At 43.5% G+C, this 21,065-nt stretch overlaps 1 protein-coding gene across 7 annotated transcripts in view; it reads left to right on the forward strand.

The window, feature by feature from the left end:
• The window catches only part of WASF2 (WASP family member 2), a 432,058-nt gene that overhangs the window by 5,059 nt on the left and 405,934 nt on the right, over positions 1 to 21,065 (forward strand). For 3 of the 7 annotated variants that reach the window (XM_085645691.1, XM_085645696.1, XM_085645693.1), the window contains exon 2: positions 6,570 to 6,636. The exons of the other annotated variants lie outside the window; for them this stretch is intronic. The gene's annotated coding sequence lies outside the window, so the exon portion shown is untranslated. The remainder of the gene's footprint in view (positions 1 to 6,569; positions 6,637 to 21,065) is intronic. 7 annotated transcript variants of the gene reach the window in all.

The following is a 21,065-nucleotide window of genomic DNA, read 5'->3' on the forward strand; positions in this document are numbered from 1 at the left end:
TGCCCTGTTATCTTTGAGACTTCACTGCCATATCCATTTCTGTTGAGCTTATCTCCCATCCCAATGTATAAGCTTCCTACGACGTTATCTTCGGGAGGTTTAGTCTATCTAGGTAATCTGTGCAGCCACCTTCGTCCAAAGATTGGTCTTTTTTGTAGAGATCTTGATAGAACTCACTGAATGTTCGTAGGATCTCCTTGTGTCTTGTGTGTGTGATGTTTTGTAAGTCTGTGATTGCTGAGATAGTATGCTGTCTTTGTTTGCGTTTCAGGTAGGAGGCCAGGATCTTCCCTGCTTTGTTAGCCTCGTAGAGGTTAATTGCTTTATATTTGTTTATCTACATTCCGGCCCTTTCGCTCAAGATTCTGTTGTATTTGTATTTTTTCTTTGTGAGGTCTGTCAGTGCGCAAGCGTTCTCTGAATCTGTGATATGGGTTGCCTTTAACCTTTTGATGTCCTTTTCTAGTTTGTCTATCTGTGCTTTCGCATTTCTGTTAATTTTGGCTGTAATATCTATAATTGTGCCCCTGATTGTGGCCTTGAGTGCGTCCCACATGGTCTTGGGTCCATGCCCGGTGTATCATTAAATCTGATATATTCTTTAATGGCTTCTTCTATTTTATCTTTGTTGGCCTGGTCTGACAAGACGTCGCTATTGAATCTCCATCTACGTGGATGGTCTTCGTTGTGTCTCCTGCACAGCAATAGGCTGATGCACGAGTGGTCCGAGACAGTTCTTGTCGCAATGTCAGTGTGTTCTATTAAGTGGGTGTGTGTGCCTGAGATTAATATGTAGTCTATCCTGCTGTATGAGTTGTGTGGGTTGGAATAAAAGGTGTAATCTCTAGTGTCAGGGTGTTGTAGTCGCCACGGATCTTTAAGGTTGAACCTGGTGCATATGTTTTTTAGTGTGGCGTGTGCGTTTGGGGGGAGTGAGTGGCACTGTGATTGTCTGTCCAGAGTGTAATCTAGTGCTATGTTGAAGTCGCCTGCCAACACTGTTAGGTCATTTTGTGGAATTGCTTCCAGTCTTTTCGAGATGTCCTCCCAAAATTCGGAGTCATCAGCGTTGGGGCCATAGATGTTCACTACATGTATGCTTTCTTCTCCCCTTTTTCAAATGCGTAACAAGTATCCTTCCTTCTTCATCGTTTTGTTGATCCTCTATTGTTACTTTGGAGTTCTTGTTTATCAGGGTGATCACCCCCTGCTTTTTCCCTGTGGCCATAGAGCAGGCCATCAGTCCGATCCATCTCACTCTAATTCGTTCGGCATCATCTAAAGACAGCCTGGTCTCCTGCAGCAGGAAGACCTCTCCTTTTGTTTTAGCTAGGTAGTCTAGTATTTTCTTCCTCTTGACTGGGTGGTTGAGACCCTTAACATTTAGGGAGACTATATTTAGGTTGGCCGCTAATGATTTCGGGCTGTCTTGCGACATTTGCTTACGATGGATGTTCGCCCAAACCCTCCCTTGCGATGTGTTTGGACTCCTCCCTCCCCCTTTGGTATTCTGCCTAGTGGGTGGGTACTGTCTATGTCTCCCCCTGTTGGGTCTTCTTCTGTAGTCTCCCCCCCCCCCCCCCCCCAGGCCCTAGTGGCGATTTCTTTCTTGCATGCAGAAGTGTAGAGAGAAAGGTTAAGCTAGGATAGAGGACAGTGGATAGATTCAAAGTAGATGTACCTGACATTCAGTACTGACATAACAAAAACAAAACTTCCCTTCCCCCTCCCCCCTTCCCTCCCTGTACCAAAACATCGTATTTTAGACGTGCGACTGCAATATCCCGCTCCACCCCCCCTGGTATACTTTGATTCTTTGTTAGTTTTGCTAATATTGATACCCCTCCTCCTCATTATCTGTCTTGCTCTCTATTGTCCTTATTTAACAGTGTAGGTATTTCCCTCATGGATGCTTCGTTTCCCCTTATTTTCTTCATTTAGTTTCCCCCCCCCTCCCCCAAAAAGGATATAATGTTCAATTGTTCTCTGTTGAGTCCCGTCATCTGGTGTTATTCTTGTTACAGACTCTGTTTCTGTAGACTCTCTGTCCTCACCACTTCTTGCGCTGGTTCGAATTCTAGTTTCATTCTCGCAAGTGAGTCATCCATTCAAGGTAGATATTTGGGGCCCTTGGTTACGCCTGAGGTAGGTCATGTGTACTGAGGTAGAAAAGGTTTCAGTTCCAGAGCGTGCTTAAATGTTCGATTTTAGTCTTTGCTCCTTCAGTCATTCCACTCTTGGTTCCGGCGAGGCTTGCCTCTTGCTTGTTCCTGCTTGCGAAATTTCCATCTCTTGCTGTGATGGTCCTTTTAAATATCTGGACAGCTCTTTTGGGTCTTCATAGACGTGCAATCTTCCTTTGTCACTAATTCTGAACTTTGTAGGGCCTACAAATGAGAAAATAATGTTCTCCTTCCTTAGTTTGTCTAGCTGGGCCAGAAACCCTTTTCTTATGTCCACTGTGGGCTTAGAGTAGTCCTGTGTGAGGATTTTCTTGTGTCCGTTCCACTGCATAGTTTGTTTTTTCCTAGCCACAGCGAAAATAGCTTCAGTGTGTTGCGATCGAAGTGGTTTGCATATTATGGGGCGTGGTACTGCCCTATTTGTAAGTTTGGAGGCTGGTACTCTATAAGCCTTGTCCAGCTCGAGAGGGTGGTCGAGTTTAAGGTTCGTAATTTTGGGGATCATGTCTTCTATAAAGGCGATGCATGACCCAGTTTTTTCTTCCTCACCCTCCGGGACACCCAGGATTCTAATGTTCCCCCTTCTGTTTCGATAGTCCAGTTCAGCCGTTTGTCTTTGGAGTATTGTCGTTGTTTTGGTTAGATCCAGCAGTGCTTTGTCTTTTGCTCCCCATCCTCTTATGTCGCTAACTCTCTGTTCCACTTCCGTCAGTCTATTGTTTGCCGCGTGTATTCCCGCTCTAACCGCGGCCAGTTCTAATTGTATTGCATCTGCAGTTTGTTTAGTTGTTTTGGTTAGTTCGTGGACCGCAGCCAATTTTTTCAGAATAGTGTCCAGTGTGCTATTGATATCAGGTCTTTGTTTGATGGGGGAGTCAGTTAGTGTGTCGTTCCTGTTCTTTGACTGCTGCGTTACCAGCCATGATTGGTAGCCCTCTCTTCTCTTGCTGTAGTTTGAATCTTTCGTCCCCTTTCTGTGCTATGGATTGATGTCTCTGCACTTGTGAGGTTTCTTTACGGCCCCTTTAGATTTTCAATTTCTCTTTCAGCCACGTTTGTTGTGTGTCGTTGCCTTGTTGCTTTGTGGGGGTCTCTGGCGATCCTCTGCCCAGGGTGGGTTGTGCTATCTTGGGGGCTTTATCCTGATGTTGATCTTGTTGCCTACACTTTGCTCTTGTCGACATTTACATTTACATTTAGTTGTATGCTTCTTGTCTGACCTTTTCATCAGTTGTTGGTTGTGGTGATCTGCTGTATTCCGATGTCGCAGTTTTTCCCGGGATCTGTTCTGTTTTCCTCTATGTTGGACACAGCCGTGGGCATCACCTGTATCTTAGCTCTATACTACTATGTACCCTGTTGCCGGTGTTGTTGTTAGTCTCTTGGTCTCCTGGATAGGCCCTTCATGCTTGCAGTGTTCTTCGTTATGTACCCCACTGAGTTTGGACTTTGTCACTTTTAAAAATGCGTAGTTTTAGTTCTCTGGGTTTTTGCTCGTGTGTTGGGTGGTCTTAATTCAGTTTGCGCTTGGTGTGGCCTTTTTTTCTCATTCCCGCTGGTTATTACATTGTGGCACTGTGCTTACTGCGAAGGCATGGTGGTCTGTGTGTTGTGGCCCTGAACCCCCTTTACACGTGTGCCTGTGTCAGCATATGACGAATTGAGGCAATTCAGCCACACAAAATACGCGTGCACCTGGATCGCTCCTCCTAGACAGTGGCAGTGATCTTGTTACGTTTCTTGCTGGTTTCACAGTGACATCCTGTGTCTACTTTGAAGGCTTGGTGATCTTTTGCCGTCACTCTTGTTTCTGCTGCTTCCTGTTATGTTATTTGCCCACCCAGACTGCGTATATAGTGCTCCACTCCTCTTCTTTTTTTTTTTTTTTTTTTTTTAATTTTAAATTTTTTTTAATGGTTTTCTCCGTCCTTCGTTGTAAATACTATGATCTATCGGCACCTCTAGTATGTGTGTGTGTGTATGTATGTATATATATATATATACATCTATCGTGTTCTTGATATCCTTGTTTAACTCTGCATCACCATTCCACCAATTGCATCGTATGAACATTTTCAAACTGATATTTCCCTTAAGTGCATATGGATACTCTTCTCCCGTTTCTAACTACTATCTACTGGAATATCTAATGGAGTAATTGCTCAACTATGCACATTGGAAAATCAATCATACCAGCCTTACTTATACAAAGTTTAGCAGTGCTTTCTGATAAAATTGCAGTCTCTGAGTCAGACTACATTGTTTCTAGGAAACCCGCAGAATGTGTTGCAGCACTATCTTCCTCAGAAAGGATTTCATTTTCTGGTTACAAATCAGTCCATACCAATAATGAGTTACTTTTTATTTTTCCTCTCTGTTGAAGGGTGCTTGTTGGGGTCTCTAAGTTAAGTCAATGCTTACTGAATCATGTACATGTTGTTAGTGTCACTGTCTGAACTGGTTAAAAATAATTTAAGCTCCACAGAGTCAATCGATGGGGAGTAATCGGCGAGTGTAGCACATTTTGGCAACAGTGCGCAGCACTCAGTGATTGCTCCAGTTAAGACTGATACTCTTAATAACAATTGCATGTGCATGATTCAGTCATTTAGACTCTTAAAACCTAAACACATACACTAATGATACACACAATGAACAGCCTGATTTAACATAATCTCTTTGGGTCATCTTTAATCTTCCTATAAAAATATATTGTCCTTAGGATGCTCCCAAATACGACTGACATTTGAGATCGAAACGTCGATGACTGCTTCACTTCTCGTGCATAAATCTTTGGATCCCCAGATGATTTATTGCATATAATGGACTCTTCCACATATAGAGTGGACTTCACATACATTGATCTATAGTGTTGAAAAAATATTTTTGACTTTATTCTTTTTGCGCATGATTAATGTTTGGAGGGTTGTTTATCTCAAGTACCCTATATTTTGCATTATTTCTAAGTACAAAGAGTATACATCATTTTGTGGAAACAGATATTGTGAACGCCTGTTCCTTTTCCCATTTTATTCGTACGATAAGTTGCATGGCGTTTTTGCCTCTAGTTTAATTCTATAGTGTCACAATTCTGGGCCATACTATCTATATTTAGTTTTTTAATTCAAAACGATCCCCTTGTTGGCATATTACCATTATCCAGGTTGATCCCTAACCTCTCAGGGGGTTATTGAGTTTTTTTATGTATCCTTTCCTTATCTAAGCAGGTATGTGGTACATGGATCCATTGGGGCCAGAGTCATAAAAAGTATTTAGGAGTACAGGAAGGAGTAGTAATGGAGTACCCTTTTACACACTCTGTATTCCATTTAGAGTCTGCCCGGAAAATCCAACTCCCTATTAGTAAAAGTGAAAAGACCACACTGTTTTTTCCATTTGTACTACATATATATGAATATTTCCATTTTAAATGTTTTGAGGCCTCACTAAGGCATGTAAGATTATGTAGAAGAGTTCTATGGGAGTTGTATTTTGCCTACTCCAAGATGCCTTCGGGCCTTATTATGAGTTTGGCAGTGCGTGAGCGGGACTGCCCTGCTCCCGCACTGCCAAATCTGTGTTTGAACCATCTGCTAGATTAAGATTTTTCTCCTGTCTGGAGGGCTGTTCTTTGGTGTTCATGCAGCGGTGCCTATGAAATGGGCATCGCTGTAGGAACATCCAAATCAGTACCTGCATGGCCTGTGGCAGTCAGTGCCGTGCAGGGATTTGGGTGTATGCACACAGGGAGGCACAACATGACCCCCCCCCCCCCCCCTGAATGCACCCCAGGGGGCAGAGGCACAAGGGTGACCTGTAGGGCCCCTTCAGTTTCCTCACCGAAAAGTGAGGCATTAAGAAAACTGGTGATATGCTTGGCGGGGGCTGCAGCAGCCCTGCCAAGCATATTGCAGCCTCAAGACCGCTGTGTCACTGCCAGGGATCTCTGTCGTAAGAGGGTAGTCGGAAGCCCCCCACCGCTGCACCCCAGCAAGTCTGGCGGTCCATGGACTGCCAGACTTGTAATAAGCCCCTGAGTAAGTAGGCCCCATTGTGAGGAACTCTGGGATCACAGACAAATGTTGTGAAGAACGCGGAGGCCATTATGGGACTACTGAGTTGCTTAGGATACTTTACCGACAACATGAGGAGCCTCTGGAGCACACAGGCATAGCGTGTGCATTCACTGTTCAGAGAAAGCTATGATATGTGGCACCCTGGAGAGGCTTAATGTACAAATTAATAACCAAGATTCTACTCCGTGTTCTATGTGATCGTTTAGTCTTGTTACTTATGTGGTGACACCAAGTTGGAAATGTGGGATGCAAGAATTTAAACAAAGTAATTGATCTGTCCCTCTCACACATCCTCTTTGCTGTCTTCTAGAAGACCCTGAAGGCTCCTTCGTGCCACATTGATGTGCAGCAAATCCAGCTTAACATCTTTACAACCGGTACACAATTTCTGTTGATTTCATCCAGTTATGTTTTACTTTGAGAAGGAGTTGGATAATGATGGGTTTTTCTTCTAAGGAGCTTATTTTAATGTATTCTGGAATTGCTGTCAATAACTTTGCTCTAGGGAGATTCCTGTATAGCGAAGGTCCTTTTTTTCGGGGGGCTCTGCCATCAGGTAAACGTGCACTTTTTGGTCTGGTGTTGGCCAGCACCTTTAGATTTTACTAGCGTTATGGGGCCGATTTGATGCAGTTGGAAACGGCTCTGACGGTCTGAGCCGTTCCGACCACATCGAAATGGCCCGTTCGGTTTCCTTTCTGACCGATCCATTTTGATGTGGTCGGTCGGAAAAGAATCCGAACCGGATTTCCCAATAGCCTCCGACTGGTTCGGAGAGCACTGATGCCATTCGGGAATCCTCCAACAATCCATCAGGTGGCTCTTTCCGGCTGAGGGATTGCGATGGAAGATTCCCACAGCCTTTCTGTGCCGGCCTTTCCGACACAGAAAGGCTGTGGGAATCCAACTTTGGGGGTCCCCATGGGTGCAAGGCATCCGAATGGTGGCCTAAGTGCCCCCCTGATAATCCAAGCACCCGGTGGCAGGCACATTGTGGTGCCTGTCACGGGGGTGCAGGGATGAACTGCACCTCTGCTCTTAACAATTCCGTTTGGAATGCATGCTCCCATTGTTAAGAATAGGATTGCGGCAGATCCTGGGGCGGCACTGGAAAAGACGCCCCCCCATGAAGCGGTCCGTGCTGATGCTCAGAGACTTCCACCCCACCTGTGTGCGTCGCTTCCCGACTGTTTTTGGACACTCCTGTACCTTGGGACATCGGACATGGTGCTGGGTCGAGGGGCAGGCATGGGCAGAATCGCAAAGAGCGGTCAAGGCTGAGGCTGATCCTTCGGGAGTGGTCACCTAGTAGACAGGCGGACTCATGGTTGCGTGCTCTCATGGTTATTCGCATAGTTGGTGCATAATGCTCCCCACTCCCCCCCTCCTTTTTTGATATGATCAACTTGGTGCTGCTAATTGTTTGCTGTGGGGAGACTCCACCGTGCGGGAGGGAGAAGCCGGGGGTATGTTTTGAAGGCCCTCCTCCAGTTTATTACATTCCCTCCGCCCCCCCGTCTGGGGGGGCTCTTTCTTACTCCTTTTTTCCCTGTCTCTTCTATATTTCGGGTCTAGTTCCAGGGCGACAGGCACACTGCTGGGGGGTGGGGCCATACTCATTCGCAGAGGTGCAGGGTGGGGGGATGGGGGAGGGGACTCTTTAGTCTTTATCTCTTTTTCCATGGCCTCCTTTTTCTTCTCTGTTTCTTTTTGCTTGTTTTTCTGGGATCAGCGCGGTACACCTCTCTTATTGTGAATCGCTTGCTCTTAATGTGTGCCACAGTTTCCGGGGGGTTCGCTGGGCTTTAGGTACGGGGACCTGTAGGCGCAACTATCTTTGATATTGCTCCCCATCCGTCCTTTCCCGTGTTTGCGCCATTGATTCAATGTATTGCTGCTTGCTGCTTGCGTCTCTTATCCTTGCCCCTTATCGCTGTTGGGAAACTATTTGGCACCTGATCCTACTGTTTTGTTTTATTATAAAATGAAAAACCCTTTCTCTCCTGGTGTCCTGCCTGAGCGGCTCATTGGCCGGACTATACTGTATTGTAGACTTTGCTCTCCGAGGTGCCGCCTGTGTTTACATGTGCTTTTATTGTTCTGATTGCTTAGCGGCCGGCCCCGGGGGGTTGTAGGCCCATACGTGTAAGTGATTGAAACGTCAATAAAGGTTTTTCAAAAAAAAAAAAAAAAAAAAAAAAAAAAAAAAGAATAGGATTGCGACCGAGCAGGCTTCGGTGGTATCCTATTTGCTGGGCCAGAACCGTCGACAGGAGGTCGTTCGGTTCCAATACCCAAACGATGTCGGACAGACTCTGCTCCGTCCAACATCTTAATCAGGACCAATATATCTAGTATACCTACTTTTAGGGAATTACACTGTAAAACAAAAAATGCAAACTTAAATCGTGTACACACCCTTGCTGTAGAATGTCTCATATGCAGCCTAATACACACAGTAACCTTGCTTTCTTTTGGAAGGCTTGTCCTACAGCGCATATGGCAGAGCAAAGGCTGCTTTGGGTCCCTTTTCATCCATTGGATTTTTTTTGTGGTTTTCACCTTTGTCGTATGCCCACTGCAGCAAGTGGCAGTGGGTTAGCCCACATCAGCCGTTGGTTACAGTCACTGTGAATGTCAGTATTTGGTTCTTTCACAGGGAGGGCATCCTAAGTAATGTGTGCTTTTTCAAATCATATATATATATATATATATATATATATATATGTGTGTGTGTGTATATATGTGTGTGTGTGTGTGTATATATATATATATATATTCACTGAAAAAACCATAGGTTTCACACACGTTATAGTTAGGAATTAGCATTTAAAAAACCTTGCTAATTCACTGAAAAAACCATAGGTTTCACACATGTTATAGTTAGCTGGAAATTTTACTGATAAAAAACCAATGAAATTCCCCCGTTATAGTTACTGTAGGCAACTATAACTCACGCGACCGTAATCCTCTGCTGATGCTAATACTGTATTTAGACACTTATTTGCCCATGTCTTCTTCCATTAAATTTTAGCTATACATATATTACAAATTTTTTTTTTTCATAAAGACACATATGTCATCAGCAGAGGATTACGGTCGCGTGAGTTATAGTTGCCTACAGTAACTATAACGGGGGAATTTCATTGGTTTTTTATCAGTAAAATTTCCAGCTAACTATAACATGTGTGAAACCTATGGTTTTTTCAGTGAATTAGCAAGGTTTTTTTAAATGCTAATTCCTAACTATAACGTGTGTGAAACCGATGGTTTTTTCAGTGAATTTGTACGGTTTTTTTAAATGCTAAGTTACTTTACGCCATTCGTGGCGTGCGCACCCACTTAACGCAGTTCGTTCCGTGCGCGCACGGTGCGCTTCGCGCACCGTGCGCGCACAGTGAGCACGCGGTGCGCTTCGCGCACCGCGCGCCCACTTTACGCAGTTAGTGCCGTACACGCAAGGTGGGCACGTTACGCACCGTGCGCACATGGAGGACATATTATGCGCTTCCTTGAGATAGGTAATCTGTTAAATTTAATTTGTAAGTGATGACAATAATATGCCATGCACAGTGTGTTTTTTTTTTTTTAAAATATTTTTTAGTGTAAGCGCACGGTACGCGTACGGTAAGCGTAATCGGCGAAATTTTCAAAAAATAAAAATTTACCGTTTTTGGCCTTGGGGGATCTTTGAGGACTCAACTAACATGGCTATGTGCATGGGCGCTGTCTAAACAGCCCCTTTATATGTTTTTTGCCTTTGTTTACAGCCCTCCCTCACAGTGCGAGAGAGAAAATGGCGGCCGCCGCTTCCTGGTTTCGACCGATTCGAATGTTTACTTAGATGTAACAGCCAATCAGAATCGCGCTCGCGCACGTCACCGTACGCGTACGGTAAGCGTACCGTAAGCGCACCGTAAGCTGGCTCAGATATATATATTGATTTAAAGGCTATTTTCTCAGAATCTACTGAACAGATTTACACCAAACCAACAAAAGGCACTTCCTTGACCTGAGGGCTACCTCTCTGCCAAATTTCAAGTAATTCTGTTCAGCCGTTCGGGCTGTAGCTGTGTCTATAAAGGTCCTATGGAAAAATGCATGGGAAAAACGTGTTTTGGGACCCCCCTTTTATCTCAGCCCCCGCTTGACGAATCCCCCCGAGACTTTCAGGGTAGGAGCGGAGCGTAGCGCCCCACCTATTTTGAAAAATTTGCGAGGATTCGTCAACCGGCGCCAAAGTTATTCAAAATAGAATGTTGAGGATTTCCTATGGAAACGTGGTCCTAACTATAACTACCTACTGGCGACCGCCAGTAGGTAATATATATATATATATATATATATATATATATATATATATATATATATATATATATATTATGTCTAGCATATTCCTCAACAATAAGGTTTTACAAAACTCATGACAAAAAAAGCAATGGTGTAGACTATGCTTGACCTTTAGGCTTTGCCAATTCATGTTTCTACTTTCTGGTATATTTTCTTTGTGTAATTCTTCCAGGTAATATCTTGAGCAGTTTGCACCTGGAACTTACTAGGTCCATGTGAAATTTGCATCTGAATCAGTTTTCACTCAATTCTGCATTTAACATGCAGCTCAGGAAAATCCTTTAAAATGTGTTGGTGGTATGATAGCTCATTTGGATAATGGTCTTGCTGCAAAGCACACACTTATCAACCATTGAAGGATTATAGGCATAAAGGATTCTTCAGGATTTGACTCTGTGACTGCACACGTTACTCACAGGTGTCATCAGCAGCAAGCCTTTCGCTTGCCGGTGTATTATCAAATCAAACGTCACATATTAAAATCCAGTTGACCTGACTCTACTTGTCATCTATCAATTTAGTTTACGCTAGTTGCTATTGACTTGGGGAAATAAACAAAATTAGCACTTTGAATGCCTTGTGGTCTGGTGTAAGACCGAAGCAAACACAAGGAGATGATGGACGGAGTGCTAAAACTTTTCAGACACTGACCCCCAGTCACAGATCTGGGTTGAATCCATCACTGTTTTTTAGCTCACCTCGCCACCCTAGTTCAGACCCAGCCATATGCAAATCAGTCTTGACTCTGCTCCTCGTGGAAACAGTCCAGTCCGAACTTCCAAGCCGGGTCTTCCCCTGGACCGGAAACCAGCATCCTGAAACCGGTTTTGGGGTAACGCCCTCATCAGCCTGGCTAGCTTGAATCCGGTGGCAAAGTGAGCAAGGGACCCACATCTGGGCATACCCAACTTAAGGGGAACAAAGCAAACACAAGGAGATGAACGGAGAGCTGAAACCGGATGCTTGTTTCCGGTCCAGGGAAGACCTGGCTTGGCAGTTCGGGCTGGACTGTTCCCATGAGGAACCGGGTCAAGACTAATTTGCGTATGGCTGGGTCTGAACTGGGGTGGCGAAGTGAGCTAAAGAACGATGATGGATTCACCCCAGAACTGTGATTAGGGGTGAGTGTCCTTCCATCATCTCCTTGTGTCTGGTGCAAGACCGAGCTACTGTTGGTATTCACCTGCTGTTTATTTGACACCCTCAGTCTTCTGTGTGAATGAAGCTTTATTCAATGCAGACAATATAGAGGTTTCATAAAGGTATGCGCAACAGGAGGGGGTTCTTGGTGTTGGTGCTGAGAGGGGTATTTATGTCATCCCTATTCTGGTTCTTGTGGTCTGCAATGAAGACCACCTCTCAAAAAATAACACATTTGTGACTGTCCTTAGACAGCCACCAGCCATGCTGTAATTAACCCTTGATTACCGTATTGAGAGTGGATGTGTGTTCCCTAGGCGCAGAGGGGTTTTGTAGTATGCTAATACGTTTGTTAAAACAGGTTCAGAGAACTACTAAAAAGATGGTTTTTAATATATTGAGCAAAACATCTCAAATGTTGTTTAATCATTAGGAGACAAAATGTAACCCCTTGCGCGCTGCGCTAATGCCCCTGCTGTGCAGGCAAATTAATAAGTGGGCGGGATTCGGACAGCCCCCGGCCGTCCTCCGCACACGCCCACTGTAACGTCGGACGGCCGGGGGCCGTCCGCAGCATGGAAGGGGTTAAAGATCAAAAACAAGAGCCCCAAAACATTTAATAAGGTTCATATTCGGCATAACGTATCCATTTTTCTTGTTAACGGTTTAATTTTGTTTTTTTGTACCTAGTGTAGTCTGCCACCCTACCACTACTTTTCTGCCTTTTCTCGTTCAGCCTATTGCCACAACCCCTTTACCCATCACCTAGGTTTAAAAAAAAAAAAAAAAAAAAAACGAGAAAAAAGCAAACTAGGTTTTGGAATATTTATTGGTTACTTCTATTTTTGAATTAGTATTTGTTTTCAACTTTTTATTTTGTCTTAGGTTTTTTTTTGTTTATATTTACAAGACTGGAATACCCTGACTTTTATCCAGAGGTGTCTATCCTTCCAAAATAGTAGTCAATATTTAAGTAACCCATTTATCTCAAGTGGCCACTTGTTTCTCTCCCATCCCACATTTACTTCTTGTTACAGGCAATCTAAATTTTGTTGTGAATTTGTTACTGGTATTTTCACAAACTCTTTGGAAGAGTGTTGGCTTTGAATTAGCCCATTTCTGCAATTGAATTTAATGGGATTTTCATGGTTTTCCATTCTTTGGTGAGCTATCCATTGAGGCCCTGGCATTTTGTGGGTTGTTAGTTGCATTGTCCCATTTCTGTTCCTGTTGTGATGGCACTCAAATAGTTATTTTGTTGGACTGCAGAAGCAACGTGGCCTACAGTTTACAATTCAAAGTCAGTGTGTGTTTGATGTACTTTACTGACATGATAACTTAATTTCTGGTTAATTACATTAGTTTGGTTTGGAAGCATACCCTGTTTGTCTTTGTGGCTGGTCAGTGATCACCCTTGTAAGTTCATTTGTTGATGTCTTGATAACCGGTTGTTGGATTTAGAGCTTGCTCTTCACGAAGCAATAAACATTCTTACAGGTGCAACTAAAATCCATTGTTATAAGTATAGCAATATTTTACTGTTTACACATTTTTAAACTTCTCTTGTCTAAGGGTACAACTAACCTGTGCTAATACAGTCTGATACGAAAAGTGCTGTCCTACCAGTTTTCAAATTGAGAGATTACTTCATTATGGCACTTGCATTCTAAGATGGCTGGTAGCAAAATGCTCAACATTGCCAAACGCTTCCCAGAAAAAAGCCAGACCTTTTAGCCTTGTCATTGCATATTTAAGAAAAGTGAGACCTGTTGGCTTTTCTAATGTTTGCTTTTCTGTGCCTTCAAGTACCAGCAAGTTTGCTAATTCCTTTTAAAATGCTGGACTGAAGGTATCGGAGTGGTAAAAAAAATGCCTCGGTGATCTACTCAACCCAAAAGTAGGGCAACTTAAGAACTCTCTGGATTCCATGCAAACGTTAATAGGGAAAAGGAATGTACTCTGGAATTCAGACCGGCCTGGAGCACAGGCAGTGAGAGCAGGTTCTGGCAGATAAACTGAGCCGTGATGATGAATGTTCATGGCATCCCCAAAGAACTTGTATTTTGGAGCAGATTTCACTGTGAAACAAACACGCATGTGGGGCAACCTTGATGCAGAATGTGTCGTGCATCCTAATATGCTCCCTCTTGGAAGGCTTGCTCTACTGTTCTTATGGTCGAGCAGAGGCTGATTGGGTTCCTGTGAGTTGTAGACTGTAAATCACCTAGTGGACACTAAGAATCTCTGTCTGGTGCATTTTGTTTATCTAGATTTACCTCAACTCCATGTCATCCATACGGTGCCGTTTGTTTGCTGGATGCACTGAAGGAACTGGTTGCAATTTCTATGTATTTGGGAAATGGCTGCCATCCCAGTAACACTATCTCTACATCAGACCAGCCTGTGTTTGTGAATTGTTCATTTAAAGGTAGCTGAAAACATACGATGCCCTCGAATGAAGAACATTGTCTCATGGCTAGTTACCCATCTAACAATACTTGCCCGAATACTACCTGGATATGGACAACAAACTATTCCGCACAATGAAAATCGACTTACTTTTTTAGTAAACCTGTCCCTACACATAGGCCACTGCGAAGATCATCAGTAGGTTTAAAAGGTATTTCACTTTCAGGTTAACATACGAGTCATTGCTCAAGTAGACATTTAACAAATCTCTACTAACCATACTCCGCCAAGCATACTCCATCGATAAGAAAATCCCAGAACTGTATAAAAACAGCTCTCACAATAGGAAAGCCCTCCAGTGCCATACTCCTGGTAGAAGGTGTTCTACACAAGCTTATTCAAAACGTACGTATAAAAAACATGTTTGGGTGCTTTTTAGTGCATCGCAAAATGCAGTGGTTTTGAAAACATATCACGGGTCCCTGTGAAATATGAATTTAATCATCAAATCCCGTAGACTCTGCTAGGCCAGTCTGTGACCTGGTACTGTCCAGCAGCACTGAGCCGCGGAGTAGGGGGTTGAGTGGCCTCCTTGCTACCACAGGAGGGGTGCCCTTTGCATCTGCAAGCTGATAACTGGCAGTACCAACAGAGTAATAAATCCTCTCAGCCGCCTACTGGCTTGTCGGTCTTCTTCCTTTTATTGACTGAGCTGTCACTGTGTCAGTAAATGGAAGATCAGCCTGTATATTTTTTGTTAAATAGTAAACTTTTTTTTTTTAAATCTCCTAATTTTTTGTTTGTAATACAAAATCACTGTTCTATAGGAGAGGGGTCAGCTATGTAAATATAGAGATAGCCTGCAAAGAGTTTTTTCTTCAAAGTGACGCTAACAGTCTCCCTATCTCTCACTCTATATCTGTACACACACACACACACACACACACACACACACACACACACACACACACACACACACACACACACACACACACACTGGAGGGCAGATCATGTATTCCCACCCCTAAGGAGGCTGAATGGAAATCAGACGTAATCTCCAGACCAGCCTGGTAAATCTGGATTTGTGCTCAGTTCTGCCTGCCCTTCCCGATCCGTCGACGCCCAAACCAACGAAGAACCAGTGCAGTGAATTTGGAGCTAGCAGTCATGATCGGACAGCGTTGAGCTGCCACGCCCGAAAGTGACGAATATTTGTCGTCTTTCAGCTGCAGGCAGCACTTCCTCAGGCACGCTTCCTCCTTTCAAGACTTTCGAATTGTGCAGTTGCTCAACGCCTAATCAGCAGCGATCAAAATCTGTTTGGGGACGAGCACTGCATTTATTACTCAACTGGTTAGTTACCCAGACTGGCCATATGAGAGCAGAGTTCAGAACACGAATTATGTGAGTGACCAGTTTCAATGATCCTGGGTACATTCGGTTGTCTGTCTCCAGGGACATGAAACGAGTTTTCAGGAGTACCACAGAGAGGGGCTTTGGCTCTGGTCAGGGGTTGTGTGCTGCCACAGAAAACCGTGCTTCCCCTCTACACACCTGTGATTATTTTATTCACCCAGCTGCCTTAGCTGGCAGTAGTATGGCAGCCAGAGCTTGAACTTTCCTGGTACACACGCGACATTGTGATGCTGCTAAAGTATTTTAGATAACTGGATTATTCAGTTATTTTTTTCCTGCAGACAGCAGCACGGGGGGGGGGGGGTGCTATGAGGAATATATTGCAGTTCCAGACCTTTCTCTTCATCATTAACTTTATATTTTATCGTGCAGGTAAATGTTTCAGAGCAGTATGGGATGCCCAGGGCAGCAGTTATCTAGATGGATTTTTAGGTCTGGCTTGACAGCACAAACGTTGTGTGATCTTATGTGATCAACAAAAAAAGAGCTTCCAGAGTACTGCGGAGAGAGGAGTTAGGCTTCCCCCACACATGGATGCCCCATGAGCACAGGATTTGATTGGCCCACGTTTGTGTGCTTCCAATAAAGACTGCTTGAATTGCACTTTTGTGGGTTGTGGCAGAGCTTATACTTGGTATCGCAGGACTGAGTTGCTTATGGTGGCCTTCCTAGGATCATAGCTTTAAGTCTAATCCGTCTATTATGAAATGTTATGTCCAAGGCACAATGCTTGGCTTATTTTTTGTGAGAAGCATGTGTTAAAGTCAACAGGCATTTAAATATGGATTGTTATTACTCTTCATGAATGCCTACCGATAGGTATTTTGTTAGGTGGAATCTTTCCGTTTACCGTAGTTGGCCAATGTTTTGGTGCAGGTTACCCATGTAACAAACTGTGGTTATAGACGTTTTCCTCTGTGATAATCCATGTTAGACCCTCTTAGGAGAGATAATATTATGCTTACTCAACTGTAATTTGTATGCTTTGTAATTTTATGACTGTCTGGTTAATGCCTTGTGGAAAAGCTTACCCTCCGAAGTGTAGGCCCGAGTTGGTTACAGTGACGAGCAATATGCCTAATTAGTGCACTGGGAAAGGCTGTGTCTGGAGCCATAGGTCTGGTCTGCTCATTGTGAAAAGTTATGGCGAAGGAAGTAGGTCTACCTTATTAATTTTGAAAAGCATTTGTTAAAGCCGGTAATTGTCTGTTATTACATTGTGTTGTAAGCTATTGACAGGTATTTTGTTACATCATCCTCATATGATCTTCATTTCTGCATGTTGCCATAAAAAAAACTGTTATAAATCAATGTATGCAATCATAAACAGTTAAAACACATGTAAAGATACAATCCTATAATATAAATGGAAAATAATGTTGTTTTGTTTTCTTTAAAGAATAAAATGCAGAAAAATAAGACTCGATTCAAGCAAATACAATCAATAATTTTGGCTCATTATTCGACTGGGAAACTACACCCACAAAGGGGTAACCATTACTTCAGTTCTCTGCAGCCCAATATAGTGCAATAATCGTGTATCTAAAGAATATATCTAGTCTCCCCTGCAAATAAAAGTGCAAAGATCTTTAAGTGGGGGTCATCTACAAGATTACACTATCTCCGAAACACCCAGTGCAATAGGTTGAGAGCTCAGCTTTTGCCTAGTACGCCACATCAATAACCGGTACCGCGAGACAAAAAAACTAAATATTGGCTTGTGTCAGTAATAGAATTTGAGTGGTCTCCTTGTACTGTCTACTACCTAACTTCCGGCATACAAGAATTAGCCATTTTCCCTGCTAAACCTGTATGCCAGGCAAAAAAAACAGACGGGTTTCACTGTTGCCTTTGTGGTCCCACTGGACTGGCACACTTGGTGGCTCCATTGGTAGAGGCCCACTTGCCAGTGTATGAGCGCAGTGGCAAAGACCCATATCTAATCTGAATATATAGCTTCCTTGCCAGTGTGGGTTCAATCATCTAAAAACTGTTCTGCTTTGTGTTCAGCCTTCTACAAGAGAAACATGTCTGTCAATGGGCATAGGGAGGACCAGGTCAGGAGAGATTGCAGTTTATATTGACCATAATTTCTCTTGAGGTCTACTTTGGAAGTGGAAGATGCCACCCTCCGGTTCTCCCACAGTTACGTATTCCCCATCTTCCTCATTGTCTCTCTAACAGATTTAAACCAAGGGAGCTCTTTTGCCCCAGAATACTAAGTACCTCCTCCGTTCCCTATCGGTAGGAATGAAGCTCAGGAATAGCTCAGATTCTTCTCCAAAACAGGACCGATCTTACCCCAGTCCTTTCGGAGATCCGTCTGAGCCCCATGCCCAATTTAAGAGGAAGCAGTGGGTTTCTAACTGGCGGTCCTATCAACTCCAGCAAGAAGAGATTCTCAGTAAGCACAATGGCATTTACTTCTTTGTGCCCCAAAAGTTCTGCCCCTTAAAGAGTATTTTGTTACATGGTATCTCACAGATTGCTGTAGTAGGCAATGGGTTTAGTGTTGTCCACACTCTGACAAACCCAGGAAAGTGTTGGAGGGGATGAATTTTACTGTGAGGATTCTTGTGCGGGTCTTGTTGAGGGTTTGTGTATTGTTTTGCAACCTGTATTTCCATACCCGTTTCTGATTTTATAACTGTAGTCTGCCAGAGGCCTTATTGGGTCACAAAGAAAAATATTTTCGATGCAATAGGTCTGACCTGTTCATTATGGTTAACCCAGTAGGTCTTAACATATTGATTATGGACGGCATATGTTAAAGTCAATAGGCATTCAAGAGTAGATTTTAATTTCTCTGTACTAAATCGTACATGTAGGTATTTTGTTGCATGAAATGTCACAGATTACTCTTGTAGGAAAGGATTTTGCTGTTATTGGCAGTGCCTCTGACAAACCCCAAGGGGAGAAGATTTGCACTGTAATTATTCTCCCTAGAACCTTTTCTGTATATCCAATAGATAGCGGGATTTTGGGTCAACCTGTCTAAGTGTCATTTACACTCTGCTTCCATCCAGGACAGTGCACTACTATGGCAGTGCTTCCCAAACATTTTAAAACCACAACCCACTTTTTAGAACCACAATCTTTTGTGACCCATCTTCCTGTACTGGACATGAGGAAGGCGATTTTTGAATGAAACTAAAGCATCATGTGGTAGTACATTGTCATTTACAGACCGCACATTTTCCATTGAAGTGGCAACTAACTTTAAACAGCTATGCAGTTGTACAGATACAACTATATAGCAGACAAATGATAATGTGTGGAAATCTGGTTTCTGTGAATCATTTTTGCATTACCAACTAACGCTTTTTTTAAAAAAATTTTTTATTAAATTTTTTTTATTAAACAGTTGTGAATCGACATTCCAAGTTACAGAAAGAGGGCAGTGCAGAATTGGATACACAAATAGGTAAGGATAGGGCATACAAATGGTACATAATGAGTTACAACAGTTACGGCGTGGATGGTTCTTCAAATGTGGGGATAGTTGGTGGGACACATATTACCCCAATAGGCATTCTCTTTGCTCCACATAGAGGACCATTTTTCAGGGCACCCACTTGCAATGTACACAGTTTTTTCTGTGGCCATACACCAGTCCATGTCTGACTTCCAGGCCTCAATTACAGGCACTACCCCAGCTCCCCACAACTGAGCGATATTTTGTTTAGCCACCATTAGGCCCAGCGTGACCCATGTTTTGTCGACCTGGCTCACATGATGTGGTATCACGTGATTGGGTTAAACCCGAAGTCTTTTTTCAGATCGATTCAAATCGTTTTTTATATTCCCCTCTCTTTGTGGTTTGTACTATTCTGGGCTCCACTCGTGTGCCACCTTAAACGTTAGCGAGGCATGCGAGTCACGTGATCGGAACATCAGGAAGAGGTTCCAAATGAGTCCACGTTCGGTTGCCATTCTAGATCCCAGTCCATGCCTTGTTTGTTGAGATGAAAGTCCTTGCCACAGAGGTGGTGCTCATGAAGGAGTCTGATATTTCTTCTGCCTCCCTCTATTTCTGGTCTCAGGCCCATTCTGGACTTGAAGATCTTAAACCTTCTCTGTCAAGACAAGTTCAAGATGCTGTACCCGAGTCGTGTTCCTTGTCATGATTGCTACAGGATTAGGTGGTATCTGTGGATATCGAAAATACCTATTTCCATCTTTCGATTCTTCCGACACACAGGCTCTACCCTGAATCATGATGGGGTTCAAGGGCTGCCAAATTGTTATGCTGCTTTTTGGTCTTATGCCTGTTCTGCAAGGACTCGTCAAGGTGTGGCTGTTATGGCAAGCTTCCTCATGTCAGTGTATTTCTGTATTTAGAATTTAAGATGTGTTTTCCCCCGCTCTGGTTTCAGACAATTTGGTGTCCTCCATCATATTTCAGTAGTCTAATTTCCTCCCAACTCAAAGGCTACCATTCATCCAAAAAACATTAGACACTAACTGTATGAAAGTTTTTCCCTGTCTCAGAGGATCTTGAACATTCTGTATATGATCCAATGTTTCACACTCTGGTACTGATTCTAGATCTGAATGTACTCTGCCTTTTGCGTTTTAATGCCTTATGAATCCTTCTGGTGCCACAAGCACTGTGGCAGATTACATTTTCCAATGGTGCTACAGACCTCAATGGTTCGTTCCAGCATCAGTTGAGCGTCTCAATTAACATGGAAATCTTCGTCTCCGTTTTTGCAGATTTGTATTAAAAATATACCTCTCGGGATCACTGTTATCCTCTGCATATGCAGGCTACTGTAACCAATGCCTCCTTGTCTCGTTTGTTGCTCTCATCAGTGTGCTAGAACTGTGGCCCTTGCACTACTACAACACATCGAACAATTAGGAATGGGTTCCTAGAACCTGTGCTGGAAGACGGTTCATTTGTGGGGTCTGAAATGGGAAATTTTTCTTGTGGCTGCAACTCTGGCGGGAGATTTGTGCCTGTCCCGGGTGAATCCTAAATGGGAACTCTACACAAAAGTGAAAGATTTGTTCTCCCAGTTGTGGCTGCCCTGCACCAGCCTCTTTTCCATAGCTCTTGGCTGGAAAAGCCCTTTGTACTGCGTGCTGCACTTCCACCTCGTAGTTATCTTAGACACCTTCAGTTTGATATGGCCACAGGGCTTTGTGTTTCCCTTGGTTCTCTAAATATCGAGTGCTCGGCCGTTTTAGTGCATTAGTGTACGGTGGACCACACATTTTCATCCTCGCCAGACTGTATGGAGGGAGAGAGTAGGTCAGGTCTGCTTTCTCAGTAGATGCCTTATCTGTACATGCGGAGCTAATGGGATGCTTTAATGCTCATACCAGAGTAATGCTCGTCATTCTGGGTGCCCCAAATCCCACTCAAAAGCCTGTTTATGTTGGGCACTGGGACAAGATTGTCTCTTGGTGCCAGTGCCGGCTTGAACCCTTTCAGGGTTTATCCATTAAGTGTTCTACATGTTGTGCTTTCAGTTGTTCACCAGGG

This window comes from Triturus cristatus, chromosome 3_1 (assembly GCF_964204655.1).
Source record: "Triturus cristatus chromosome 3_1, aTriCri1.1, whole genome shotgun sequence".
Classification (NCBI taxonomy): Eukaryota; Metazoa; Chordata; class Amphibia; order Caudata; family Salamandridae; genus Triturus; species Triturus cristatus.